We start from the raw sequence: 13,955 nt of genomic DNA on the forward strand, positions 1-13,955 counted from the left end.
TTACGATACTAAAGAACGGTCCGCCGGTATTGTCCAATATATTACGGCACATTTGCCTTAATGCAAAGTAATGGTTTTGTACCATAGCTGCACCATAAAATCCCATAGAAGCTTTGCCACCCATGCAGGTGGCAGTCTCGGTGTACGCTGGCAAAAAGTGAGCGGAAGTCGACCAGTCCACTAGCCACATACGTCCACGTACACGTTCGGTATGGGTCTGTGGTTGTTGTTTGAAGCAGATGCTTCGTGACGTATGAACCATAATTCCAATAGTTTTCTTTTCCTCCACCTTCGTGTCTGAGCCAGCATCATCGCATTATTTAGGTCGAAGCTATAACCGGTCGTGTAGCAGTATTCAACAAGCTGTCGTAAAATGCGCCTCATGGGTGGCTTTAGCAACATTCCCCCTTTGTGTTCTTTGAACGTATTTGGCATCTTCCTGACCGGTTTGCCGATGTAAGTGGTGTCGTGAACCCCGCAGCGTGCTCTGTAGAGTACCCTGCTCTAATCATGTGCAGGTGTGCTGCCTTTGGGCTTTGTGAACACATGTCCGAAGGTATACTCAAAAACCGCCGAAAATTAGAGCGGGGTCATCTATAAAGCACAATGTGGGGATTGCGACACGACTTGCATAGGCGAAACGGGTGGAAGAAGGTCATCGAAGGTTAAAGAACACAAAGAGGATGTTTCGAAAACCACCCATGCAACGTGTTGTAAGACGGAGCTTGTTGAACGCTGCTGAATGACAAGGCATGACTTCGACCTAATCAATTCGATGACGCTGCCTCGTGTACAAAGGTGGGAGGAAAAGAAAAATCCTGGAATCACGGTTCATTCGTTGCGGCGCATTGGCTTGCAACAACAACAGCGGCCCCCTACGAGATGTTTACAAGGAAATGTGCGACAAGTGGACCAGTCAAACTTCCTTTATTTTTGCCAGCGTATACTGAGAATGTTGCCTGCATAGGTGGCAAAACTTTCATGTCATTTTGTTAATAATTGTCGTGTTAAGTCAAAGTAAACGTTTTACAATCAAGCTACACATTCCGAGCTGGTAGATGTGGGGGTAGTATGCCAATGTGTATATGCGCTGTGCTGTATGTACTTGCAGATGAATGAAGCATACCTGCTGCTTCATGCCAAATAAACAATGAAGTACACTACTACATACTTCTTTAAATGCCACTTTGGCAGATATATTCAGGAACATAATTGTCAAAGCTGTTGCAAGCCCGCTTATGAAACTGTGTGCGCGGCCCATGGAGAGCTCCACTTCGCTCCATTCTGTACGTCTGAAAAGGAAGTGAAAGAAAACACCTTGAGCAACAGCAATGTTCAGAATTTATACCCATTTAAACATTGCCATGGTGCATGTGTACATGGCCTCACTTAGAATCAGTTTCAGAAATCAAAAAGGCAGAAACGGTACTTTGCAAATATTTCTGGACTCGTTCTGATCCTATGAAGAACAAGCAGCATGATTTCGCGAAGACTTATTGCTATAGTACACAAGAATTCAGAGTTAAACTCACTACATTCTAATTGCAAGAGTATTTATGTACGTGCATAACCAATTCTATTTAATTTTTGCCATGATGTTGCAGCAAATGTCCTAACAGTTAAAGTTTTTGTAACTACTTAATGCTGCCGAGGAGTCCGAGAGTTACGTGGGTGAAGAAATGAAGAATTGCGCATTTATAAAATGGAATCAACTTGCACAAAACCAGGCAAATTGTAGACCACTGCGAAGGGCTACTGCTGCATTGGACATATAATAAGGCTGAAGATGACAAAAATTAAAGCGTAAACGTAACGGGTAAGCATTAAATTGAGAAGCAAGGCTTGCGGTCAATAGCTCTTCAATTCCATCAGAACACAACATGACAGTTGTATCCTGTACATCTTAACGCGACAGAAGTTGAGCTGAAGATAGCGGCTTGAATGAATGTCAAACCATTGAACAAAGCCTGTTGTTGGAGCCAATGTTTCAACAAAATGATGCGCCGAAGTTGTGGCAGCAACCTTGATGTAATTCGCATCCCCTATAAAGACGAGTCATCTTGTCGAATCACTAGCTCCAACAATATTCATTGTTCAACAATTTTTTCATGAGCTCGTTACATTCATTACAAGCCTCAACTCTACCGAATGCTACTATGACAATTTTAGTGGGTGCAATACTTAAGCTTCAGTGTCATAACCAGGTGACCGGCTATTCAACCCTTTTGCTATACCAGATTCATAAAGACTACAAACCATGAGGCAAGCACAACACAAAGAACAAACATAAGGAAATTTAAAGAGGTTAACTTCAATAAACAAGGCATGAATTAGTCATCCCCATATTAAGTAAACAAGGTGGTTTTTCAACTAACTCCTTTGCTGTTGAAAAAGATCATGCTGCTAAAAAGATCATACCTGTAGTCAAGGGATAATTCCAGGACGAAATATCATGATGCAGGGAGTGTGCATTAAACTTTGTGCATGATGAGCATTAGGCGCAATGTCAGAGAGGCGGAGAAGATTTAATGGATAGCTCTGAGTAACTATGGGAAGGGTAACAGCTCTGAGTAACTATCGGAAGGATAAGGACGAAGTAAGGAGGGAAGCATATTATGATAAGCTAGTGCTATGTTTGAAGCGAGGTCATCTTGCCCTAGAATATGCAGTCATAAAGTGAGATCCAGTAAGCAGGCGTCACATGCACCGGTTGTGAGAGAGATATGGAAATGACGGACCCCCTTTCAAATGAATGTAAAAATGTACACCGATGTGGGTGTTGGGAACTAGCTCTCATGAAGCCCGACGTTTAGAGAAAGCTCGATAAAGATGAACATCTCCGCAAGAGAAATCAGTAACAGACAGATGGAGGATTGGTAGTGGAAAAGCAGGGAGAACAGCCAAAAACACGCTTGCACAAAAACAAGGGTCCTAATGTACAATGCCGAAAGATAAGCTACCAATTTATAAGTTTTTTGAAGGAAAGAAATTTAACTCAGGTAGGCAAGGCATTAAGCCAATTCAAAAATTGAGCTTGGCCACTTGCATGTCCCTGCTTCGCTCTAAAAGGAACACCCATAGCATCCATCTATCTACATATGTGAATCTGTGTCATGCAAGATAACTTATACAATGTTATTGCTTTTAGCAGTGCAAAATAGCAGTGCAAAGTTAGCGGAAAATATTCCAGGAGAGCACATAACAGGGCTGGTAGTACAGGATTACAACGGGAACAAAGAGCACTGGACGCAGGACGGAAAAAAAGCTAGACAAGGGCGACAGCACCCTCATCTATTATTCTTTCTTCGTCCCGTGTCCAGCGCTGTTTGTTCCCGTCTTAATGCAAAATATTTTTTTCTTTATTCTGAAGGTGGCAGTGTTTTATGGCTAAAATAGCTTACTAATTTGCATTTCAAGTTACATTTTTTCAGCCATGAGGAAACATTGCAAAATCCTGAACTTTTAATCTTAACATTTATCAGGAGAAAGAGCAATTCTTTCGTATGGAATACCTACGGTTGATTGTCTAAAGATAATTGTCTTTGTATTTTGTGCTGTTCCCTTATCATTTTCCTTACGACGGTTGTATAGATGTTCTTGCTTTATCTTGTGTTTTGTATATGTTACGCTCCTGTTTCTGCTTAGCAAGATCATTTTATGTGTAACTTATCGTAGCCCACTTTGCAATACTGCTTACTGGTGTCAGCAGTATTGTCAGCTAATAGATAAATAAGTAAAAAAATAAATAATATATGAAATAAATAAGTAGATAGATATTCACTTTGTCATAAAACTACTGTGAAAACAAAATAAATAGAAACGTTGCACCCAAACTGTAACAGAGTCGGAAAAAATAGCTTTTTGACGCATATCGCAGCTTAGCTTTCGTATGTAGCATTCCAAGCAGATATGTCGCCAAGTTGTGTGGTATACTTTACTAGCAATTTGTATTCCATTAAAAAAATACTGCTTCGTTGTAAGCAAGAAAAAAATTTACTGAAGTGAATAATCCCTAGTCTGCACAAATGACTCGTTCCTTGACCGTCTCTGCACAGGACATCGGCACAGGATTCACGTGGGGGCCCCTGTGCTCATATAGTACAAGTTCAAAGGTTGCAGATTTAAGCAATACTTCTGTCTGAAATACCATGCAAGAACAGTGATGTGCTGTGCAGTGAAGGTAAAGCTCCAAAAAACTTCACACAGCCTTGTTATTTTTCATTTGCAAAATTTAATTTTCGCTTGAAGATAACATTACACCTTAAAAACGTGTCTAAATTATCGCAAGAGGAAACCACATTATGATGTGTAGGCGATATTTTTGGTTGGAATACCACACTGCGAAAGAGAACCCGCAATATGGGTTCAAACGCTATTTCTTCAGAGTGTCAATTTTGAAGACATTTCTGCTTCTTTTTGCCAGCAGCATTTTCAACCCTTGGTAAATGCACTTAACTCATACTGTGAATATATTTCACATGAAACATTCAGTCTTTTCTACAATATACTTAAAATTTCTGCGTTTCGCAATGTTTTCTTACGACTCCAAATAGCATAAATTGAAATGAAAATAAATTCGACTATCATAGTCATGGAAGATTGGTGACTATGTTAAAGAAACAAAAGCTTTGTAGTAATAGCTCGAAGCAATAATCATGTGTCAATTTTTTGCCTGACACAGCTTCATTTCTGCATGCAAAGTTTGAAAGGTCTTTGCTGCATCACTAAATTCTTTCCCCGAAAGTAGCGCTTGAATGACTACTTCCCACACTGAAACATAACAGCACAAGTTTTTCAAAATATTGGAAATGGTCAAGAAACGACCTGGCACACTGGCGTGAAATGACCCAAATAGGTACTGAAATAAAACAGTGTGCACTGTGAGACACAAAAACGAAGCACTAATCTCCCTGTATTGCTAAATTACTTAAAAACCCTGCTCTGAATAACTGCCCACAAGAAGTTGATTGTAAAAAAATTACTTTAACCTCTGACCTATTTTTCTCTACCTCTAGTATGACTCCTAACCTTTGGCACACACACAAAGGCACAATGCATTTCATATGGTTCGATGCCTTCAAACAGCACGGAAGGTCATATGTTAGGAGATAGCGTAAAGTCTGGCCTAATTTTAACCAGTTTTGTTTCTTCTAACGTGCAAACATAGAGAAATACACAATATTTCAATAACTCACCCCCTCTAAAAGTGTTGCTGTCACAGCTCCAAATTCCATCCACGAGCTATACTGGCTAAAATATTAACCCCTTGAGGGTTTTCGCCGTACATGTACGGCAGAAGCTTCCTGGTACCAAAGGGTTTTCATCGTACATGTACAGCATAACGTTTATTTTTAAACCTCGCGCCTTTTTCGATCATTTCTCTTGCTTGGCCTGTGCTGCCACACTTCGGGAATACGTGGAATTTTTCGCATGCGCCGATGTCGCTGCATTGTATTTCTTTTTTGCTTCCCTAAACGGCACTCCGGCTATCGCTTGCCCATCCGAGCGCGTTCGCGGTGCAGCTGGTTTAAAGTGCGCGCCTTCTGCGATCATTTCTCCTGCTTGGAATGTGCTGCCACACTTCGGGAATACGTGAACTTTTTTTTAATGTGCCGATGCACCTCCGTGCGCTGATGTCTCCCCGACTTTTTTTTTTTGCTTTCCAAAGCGGCGCGGCGGCTTTCACTTGCGCATCCGAACGCGCGCACGCGGTCCGGCTGGTTTCGGTTTCGTCCTTCGGGAGGTTGTCGCTTCTTGCGCCCGCAAAGATAATGACCGTTTGTTTTCTAATCTCTCAAAGGGTGACCTCTTGTTACTCTCTCGTTTATTGCTCCCCAGGGCGCGATTACATCTGTTTCCGTAGGCGCTAAATTAGAAAAACGACGCCGCCGTGATTGCGTTTCCTGTTTTGGGGTCTCGGAAAAAGTAAGTACGTCTTGTTGGCGATAAGACGAATGATTACTGTAGCTTTTTCACTCGTTTTGCTTTCCGGACGGGCGCACAACCATAGAGTTTTCTTTCGTGCGCTCACTGACGCAATTCGCTCACGCTATGGAAGCGCGCGCCAGTTGCTCTGCTGCCGGTGAGTCGAGCAGCGATTCTTCCGATGCGGACTATTCCCCAAGTGCCGAATGAGAATCTGATTCATCGGATTTCTGTGAGCTATGTTTATTAAAATGCATAATTTTTATTTATAAAAACTGTTAGAGCTTTTTTTTTATTTGGTTGATTTTACTACGAATAAACCATGCGTATGCCAGAACAAAAATGATTTTTTGTCACTTTACGGTCACGGAAAAAATTTTTAGACAAGTTTTTTGTTAAATAGAATCGTCAGAATAATTTATTTCAGCAATAAAAAAATTACACATTTTTGTACTGGATTTCGCGAAAAAATTCGACCCTCAAAGGGTTAAAACTCAGCTGCATTTCCATCTCAATGGTGGATGCACACAAGTCTACACCAACAGGCATGCACATTAGATTGACTTCACAAGCCAGATATCCGGTAATCCTGCTGTTCGTTAACACTACCAAGTGTATGAGCTGGACTACTACATAAGCTAAAGTGGATGCTTGGGCGTCATGATATGACATAGAGAAAACAAAGTAGTGCAGAAGACTGAGCACACGAGCACAGCACTGTTTGTGTCTGCCTTTTTCTTGTGCTCTGTCTATTGCGGTTTATTTACACTAATGCATTGAGCGCGGAAGCAATTGGCTGCCGCGATTTGGTCATCTAGGTGGAACTTTTTCGACCTCGTACCAGACTAAAGCGCTCTGCTGTGCAATGCAGCTGTGAAAGCAACAGGGTGCAACATTACGGTGTAACAACATTGTACTACAAATCAGGGAATAAAAAGCATTGATAGAATGTTCGGCCAAAATAAAAGGCTTCAGCAAAAAGTTTGACACATACTCGCAGGTTAATGCTCATTCACAGCTTCTATGGCAGCCCCATGATTTCAGTGCGTCTATCTGTACGTGCCTTTATTCCGCCTTTAGGCAAGTTTGTGTAGAATACCTGCCAGGAAAACAAAAACATCAGAAACAAGTTCACTTTTTCTAGCATGCCTCACGTAACCCAAGTTAACTTTTCTCGCCCCATGAGGTAGCTGTTTAGAAAGCCTCCAAACAGCCGCTGCTTTGTCTATGTATAGCTCATAACCAATTAGTAGCATCCAACATGACACCTGGTCATTGTCTAAGCATATGAGAAAAAAAAACTGAGAGAAGTATAGGTAAGCAGCAAGTGGTTATACTTCACCATTATATCGTTTTCTAATCCAGCCCGATTCATTCATCGCTTAAATTTAATTTACACTGCTATTTTGGTGTTCACCCTAAACTTACTTTCCAAATAACTCACTAGAAAACCTATTTCTCTTACGCACTATATGTATACATGTTAAAAAGACGGGGCATGCAAACATGGACACAAGAGAGAGTCAAGACACCTAAAACGCTAAGATCGCTAATTGGAGGCTTATCACCAAATCTATCTTTACATTGCCGAGAGCGTAAATGCACGCCAAAATTCAATGAATGCACAGTATTGCACAAGCACATGAATGAAAAAATGCTTCCAATGGTCGAGGCCTGGCATATCTATAATGGCTGTGCACAAGGGAGCCAACCGTCGGCTAACTAGCATAAAAAAGAAATCAAATGTTTGAGCAGTTATCTCTCACGTAGAATATCGCGCGTGCCAGAGTGATAGGTATAGCCTCTTGCTTGGGCACGCGCAGATAAGTTTTTGTGTCCACTTTATTTTGTGCCACTGTCCACCTTTTCGGTTGGCATAAGTGGTGTCTTCACTTCACTCTTGTGTCCATGTTTGCATGCCCTGCCTTTTTAACATGATTACATACCAAAGAGCTCAGCTGTCTGTTATACTAAATAAGTATATAATCTAGAATTACCACTCTGTTCACTTGCTGATGTAATAATAACAATGGGGTTCTGTAATGTGAACGTCAATTTAAAAGCACACGAGCCTCTAGGATTTTCACCCCCATCGAAAGTGCAACCACTGCACCAAGGATCGAACCCGCACAGTTCACATCAGCAGCTGACCATTATAACCACTGTATTACGACGGGGGACGTTCACTTGGTAATGTAGGTTAAAGTTAAGGATAATGGAAAGAGCTGTAGGTTGAAGAAAGACATGCAATTAAGCAAAGGAGCTACAGACATTATGCAGTTTAGGTATTTCTGTAATCTAAAGGACTGGTGCTCAGGGCATGCACCTAAGGAACTCCTGTTCAGCGTCTCTTTTCACACCAAAGCTTGGCAAAATCGATGTTCCTGTCTACATATTGCTCCGAAAACCAGTTAAACAGCTGAAAAGTAAACACTAGAAGACAGAAAAATCTATTACTTGTGTGATATTAAACACCTCAAAATGGAAATACACCAAACACCCTGGACTGTCAAATGCATTGATTGAAAAGATATCAGCTAAACAAAGCAGCATAGCAATGAACTTCCATGTAGCTGCCCACAGGGCAAAAAGAAGGTGGCTCTGGTGCCATGAAAAAACCATAATAGCACTTATTGAATATATTAGGAAGTTTTGTATGATAAATGTATAAATTACCACTCACAGACGCTGACATGCTATTTTAGAAATGAGCATTGCAAAAAATAAAGCAAGAACGCGACGCGACGTGTCATTTAACATTCATAATTTTAAGCTAAAAGGTCACTAAACAACCCCGGAATCTAAAATTTGCGACAACTGCACGCTTGTACATTGTGAACATATTGCCACAAGAATGTTTTGATTAAGTGGTGTAATAATGAAGCCGCAGGGGATAAAACAAACATCCCAGCTAGTTTCAGTTTCTTGCTCAGCCTCACCATCGTGAAGAGGGGCTTCCTCGATGTGCCACAGTGCCAGAGCAGTGCGGTGAGGAAGCACAGTTCAAAGCACTCGCGAGATAAACAAATTCGCAACGCTTGTGACAACCACAGAGCCTATACAGCATCATCGCAGAGCCAAAATGCTGTTTCATACTGCAGAGGACTATTTGACAGTCAGCGTTACTTAACGTTGCTCATAGGCAACATTACACCACTTTGCTAGCAAAGAGGACTGGTCAAGCGCTGAAGAGGAGGCGCGGTTATTGTTTTTAGAAGTGGAGTGTCTGTGATATTCGCACAATGTGATTGCTGCGGCCCTCTGTACAAATTAGCGAGCTTGTTTGGGAGGTGTAAAAAAAAGAGGTCAGAGCCTGCTGACTGGCCCTTTAAGAGAATGTAAACATGCATTACAAGGAAGTACACTTGTAGACATATCATTATAAGCTATAAAAACAGGTAATTAACATGCTCAATGCATGCAGCACAGGGATGTCTCACACCTTTGCAAGAACTTTACTATGGTGGCTGCATGCTTGTGTAGGCCAGAAGCAGCAGGCACGTGGCTTCCATGAATTTGACCCATTCGTTGAAGGGAAATTTCTGCTCACATCCTTGTAGCACTGCTTTTTGAAGATGCTTCCTGCGATAACAAAATGAGCACAACACAATTATGGTCTGCAAACATCCACAGATGACCCACATTGCTGCCCTTTCTCATTAAATTCAGCTCGACTAAACACGCGGCAGCAGCATCCTTCTACATTACAGGGCATCACACTGCTTTCCCTGGCCTGGTTTTTAGTTAAATAATTGCTTTCACCCATAGCAGAATGTAGCACTAGTAAAGCTTCGGTTGGGGAGGGTGCAGTCGTAAAGTATGTATGCAAAGTAACAATATGAAAAAGAAAAAGCAATGACATAATTACACATGAGATATAAGAATTATCATAATTCCTGTAATGTCAGACACCGAGAAGTGTGTAATTGAGCAAGTTTTTACTTTAATGTATCACAAAACAATGTCCTTTATTGAAAGTGGGATATGCAGAGTGAACTTCGATGTTGAAATTGGCTGCCTCTACTGGCTCTGTAGCGGCAAGTGTATTGCTAAAGCTGCTTGAATGCACTTAACCAGCCTGTGTAATGGTACTGACAGATGGACAGACAAGACAAACCCATTTGTTCTCACTTAGCCGCCATCATTGGAAAATCTTGCTTCAGGTGGTTTCCTGGTATGCAGAATGCACATGCACGAACTTGTTGGCTGTGCCATACCACAGTAACCATGATCGACATCTGCTCCAACTGCGTGAGCAGTTGGAAAGTGCTAAATTATACAATCAGCTGAACCATGCACACATAACGTAAATTCTAGCAGTGGCAACATTTCGCACCTCATACTAGTCTATGGACATTCTTCTCCTTGATGCTGCCAGCTGCATTCACTATTTTCGTTTCTAGCATGCGTAGCACGTGCACACGAAGTGGCCAATAATTGTGGCAAGCAGAATAGGTAGTCTGAGGTAATCAATAAAATTCATTGACAAGAATTCCGCACGTCACTAAAGCCTGTTGCTTAGCATAAGTGATAAAATGTTCAGTCAAATCTACACAGCCAATTCAGTTGATTTGCCTTGAAAAATTCCAGGTGATAGGTTGAAGCTTTGCAGAAACAAACCGTATACAGAAAAGTCTGTTCCAGATAATGCAATCATGAAGTTATAAATTTTAAAGTAGGCCGCTATATTCCTCAGGCACCATGCATTGCATTTATGAAAAAGATAACATCCCTGTACAACAATGCACGCTGCAAGAGTCATAAACCTTAATATTGCCACGTACGTTTCTGATCACTTTTGCTGCATTCGCCCACAAAGGCTGTCGGCAACGCTCAGCGCAAACCGCGCCTCATTCTTCGAGAAGCTTCACGATTGTTGTAGATGATTTTGTTAAGATTGCGCGCAAGACGCGAACGCTCGAGCTCATTCTAGAGATTGCGCAACCACCAGCGATATCGCTGGAAAGTTCGATAGCGCCTGTATAAAAGCCGACGCGCTTGACCGCTTGTCAGTTGATCGACGGACGACGCCCTGTTCGCCGCTATCATTGTACAGCGTGTATTGCTGTAGTGCTAGTTCTCATTTTCCGGCCACAAGTTCGGCCAAATAAACAGTTTCATCCTGCAAACGCAGACTGCTGTCTTCGTCGACGTCACGACCACGTGACAATATTTTTGGCACAATGCCACTTACCAGTACCACGTTTTACAGAAAGCGACGATTTATGTTTGCAAAACTAAGCCACGTTCCCTGGCAAAACGCACTGTTCATGGTGACAGACACATGGAGTATGCGCTTCTATAGCTTAGCTGGTTTACCGGAACTAAAACTATGGTAACGCTATCTTAAATGAACTGTCTAGCAAGAGCCTTCTCGCTGCTGTTTATGTCAAGTAGTTTCAGCTTCGTGGAAGGTCACAGGAGTGAGTGGCACATAATGAGTGCACGAACACAATAACAGGACGTGCAACGACTACCAGTTATGCCCATTTGTGGAAACTCTAGGGCTCTTCCCCTGAATAAAGCAGTTGGAAATAACCATTTTGCATGAATAAACTTACGTTGGTTTCTGGCACACATCATGTTGTTACTGTGCATTTCCATCTCATTTCAAGTTTCAAGTTTTCAAGTTTATTCAACAACGACGTCAGTTACAGGAAAGTGTATACAAGATTGGTAATACACAAGGAGCCCCAAAGTTAGAAACTGTCAGGGGGGCTCCCATACATGATGTTAACGGGAGAAGAAACAAAATATACATCATTCAGTGGTTACGGTATCTTCGGTGGTTACGGTATCTTACGGTATCTTCGGTTTATCTAGCACCATAGGTCGGCAAACTCGCTCATGAGTCGACTCACTCAGACTCAGATCGAGCCATGAGTCCGAGTCTGAGTGAGTCAGGCTGAGTAATATTTTCGTGAGTCTGAGTCCGAGTGAGTCCGGTTGAGAAAAATTTCAGTGAGTCTGAGTCCGAGTGAGGAAAATTTTGGTGAGTCTGAGTGCGAGTGAGCCCTAAGGGCAAAATGAATTTCATGAGTGAGTCTGAGTGAGCTCCACATTTTTTGCCGACCTATGGTGCTATCTAAACAACTTCAGCATTACTATCAGCTTTATGATGAATCACATTTATACTCACGTCTACTCACACATACTTCAAAGCACTAGCGTTCATACGCCATCTCAATATTCATTGACCAGAGGCGTGAGTTACGGATGGGGGCGAGGGGAGGGGATTTGACTTCCTTCTGGCAAAATCTTTCATGGCAAGACCTTGATAAAATATCCCATGTGAGTCATCTCTTTCGATAAAAATGTCGTTACTGCATTGTAACCATTGATAACTAGCATTTGAAGGTACGAGGTGAAAACGCGCCAAGGAGAACACCAGTTATATGAGATATTGATGTTAAAGAGCATTGACACTGTGGTCGAAAAAGTAAATTATACACTAATGGACTCATGAGTGGACTCACTCGGACTCATTGAGACTCAGATCGATCCGTGAGTCTGAGTCGGAGAGAGTCCGAGCGAGCAATATTTTGGTGAGTTGAGTCCGACTGAATCTGGTTGAGAAAAAAATTTAGTGAGTCTGAGTCCGAGCGAGTCCGAATGAGGAAAATTTTGGTGAGTCTGAGTCTGAGTGAGTCCTAAAGGCAAGATATATTTCACGAGTGAGTCTCAGTGAGCTCCACATTTTTTGCCGACCTATGTCTAGCACTCATTGTTTCCCTTCGACATGACTAGCTGAAAACAAGATTCTTCTTCATAAATGGGACTTTGTACGTTACCTTTACGTTGGCTACAGATGCTTATTTCTTCTGCCTGAATAAGCACCCCTTATGGCATGCTTGCCTCGGCCACCTTCTGGACTGCATGGTCAGCACCCCACTGTTTGTCGTGGCACTGCTGTTTGCTACCTGCAGTACGTTACGAAAGACTTAAGCATTCAAAAGAAAAAAAGGAAAGCCGAAGCAGGTGTGCCAGCAGCACCTTGCCCTTTGAGGAGGGGAGCAGAGCTCTGATAAATGGCTAAATGGGTAAATGGCTAAAAAAGACAAGCGTTGTTCTTTACAAGCTATTATTATGCGATGAGAGGTGAAACTTCAATGCACGGACGCACATATTAATGCTGAATGCAAATGAAAATTCAGCTGAAAGTATGGCTTGTCAAATTAGGTCAATGCACATAAAGGTTAAAATGGGGCAAACCAACTGAACAACATAGTGTCATGCTGCAGAAATTGCATTTTTCGCAAATATACGTTAGCTGTTGCTTGAAAGACGATAAGCAATGTCCAATAATGCTAACTTAAACGCGTTTGAGGGTCACGTTACTTAAGGACACATAAAATGCACGCCTAAAGCAAATATTTCTAGATACACATTACATCCCCCACACTACCGATTCACGATTCACCGCACAACACGGTGACTGAAAATTATTCCTTCAGATCTCGTGCGAAAGAAATGAATGATGAAGCTTCAGTTTCGGGCGTTGCTGTAAGTAAGTTTACAAGAGTGAACTACATTAATAAAACGCATGACAATGGTGTGCTTCATGAAAATGTTGGCTCCTTTCAACAAATATTAACGTAGCGCAGTGCGTGCTAGTGAGCTAATTACCAAAACTTTATAAAACTACCGACTACGTTCTTGACAAACGTCATGCGCGAGAACCATCCACACGTCTACAACCGCACACAGTACGAACACGTTATACGATTTTCTTCTGCGACAACGCGTACTACATTACGAACAACTCTCAATGTACGAAGCGTAACGTTCAATATCACTTACCTCGGGCAAGAAAGCACGCCGGCGGCGTACACTGCAGGCTGACCAACAGTTTTCAAGCGAGGCGCCAAGCGAGGAATGGCCAAGCTACCAGTGTCCGGTCGTCCCCGAGCGTCAAGGCATTTTCCAGGGCCACAGAGCGCGTCGTCGAGAAAGGATTGCGGCGCTGATACTCACTGACCCCGTGCGGAAACATTTGAAAGCTATGCAAACTCTGCATCGCGCCCGTCGAT

The 13,955-nt window shown here is 42.2% G+C and overlaps 1 long non-coding RNA gene across 1 annotated transcript; it reads right to left on the minus strand.

The window, feature by feature from the left end:
* Positions 1–1,182: 1,182 nt before the first annotated feature.
* On the minus strand, positions 1,183–13,709 carry LOC119383686 (uncharacterized). Its single transcript, XR_005181708.2, has 4 exons — positions 12,717–13,709; positions 9,368–9,507; positions 6,920–7,024; positions 1,183–1,292 (listed from the first exon to the last, which is right to left on the minus strand). It is a non-coding gene; the product is annotated as an uncharacterized LOC119383686 (long non-coding RNA).
* Positions 13,710–13,955: the final 246 nt, after the last annotated feature.

The sequence above is a fragment of the Rhipicephalus sanguineus genome, chromosome 2, assembly GCF_013339695.2.
Source record: "Rhipicephalus sanguineus isolate Rsan-2018 chromosome 2, BIME_Rsan_1.4, whole genome shotgun sequence".
NCBI classification, from domain to species: domain Eukaryota; kingdom Metazoa; phylum Arthropoda; class Arachnida; order Ixodida; family Ixodidae; genus Rhipicephalus; species Rhipicephalus sanguineus.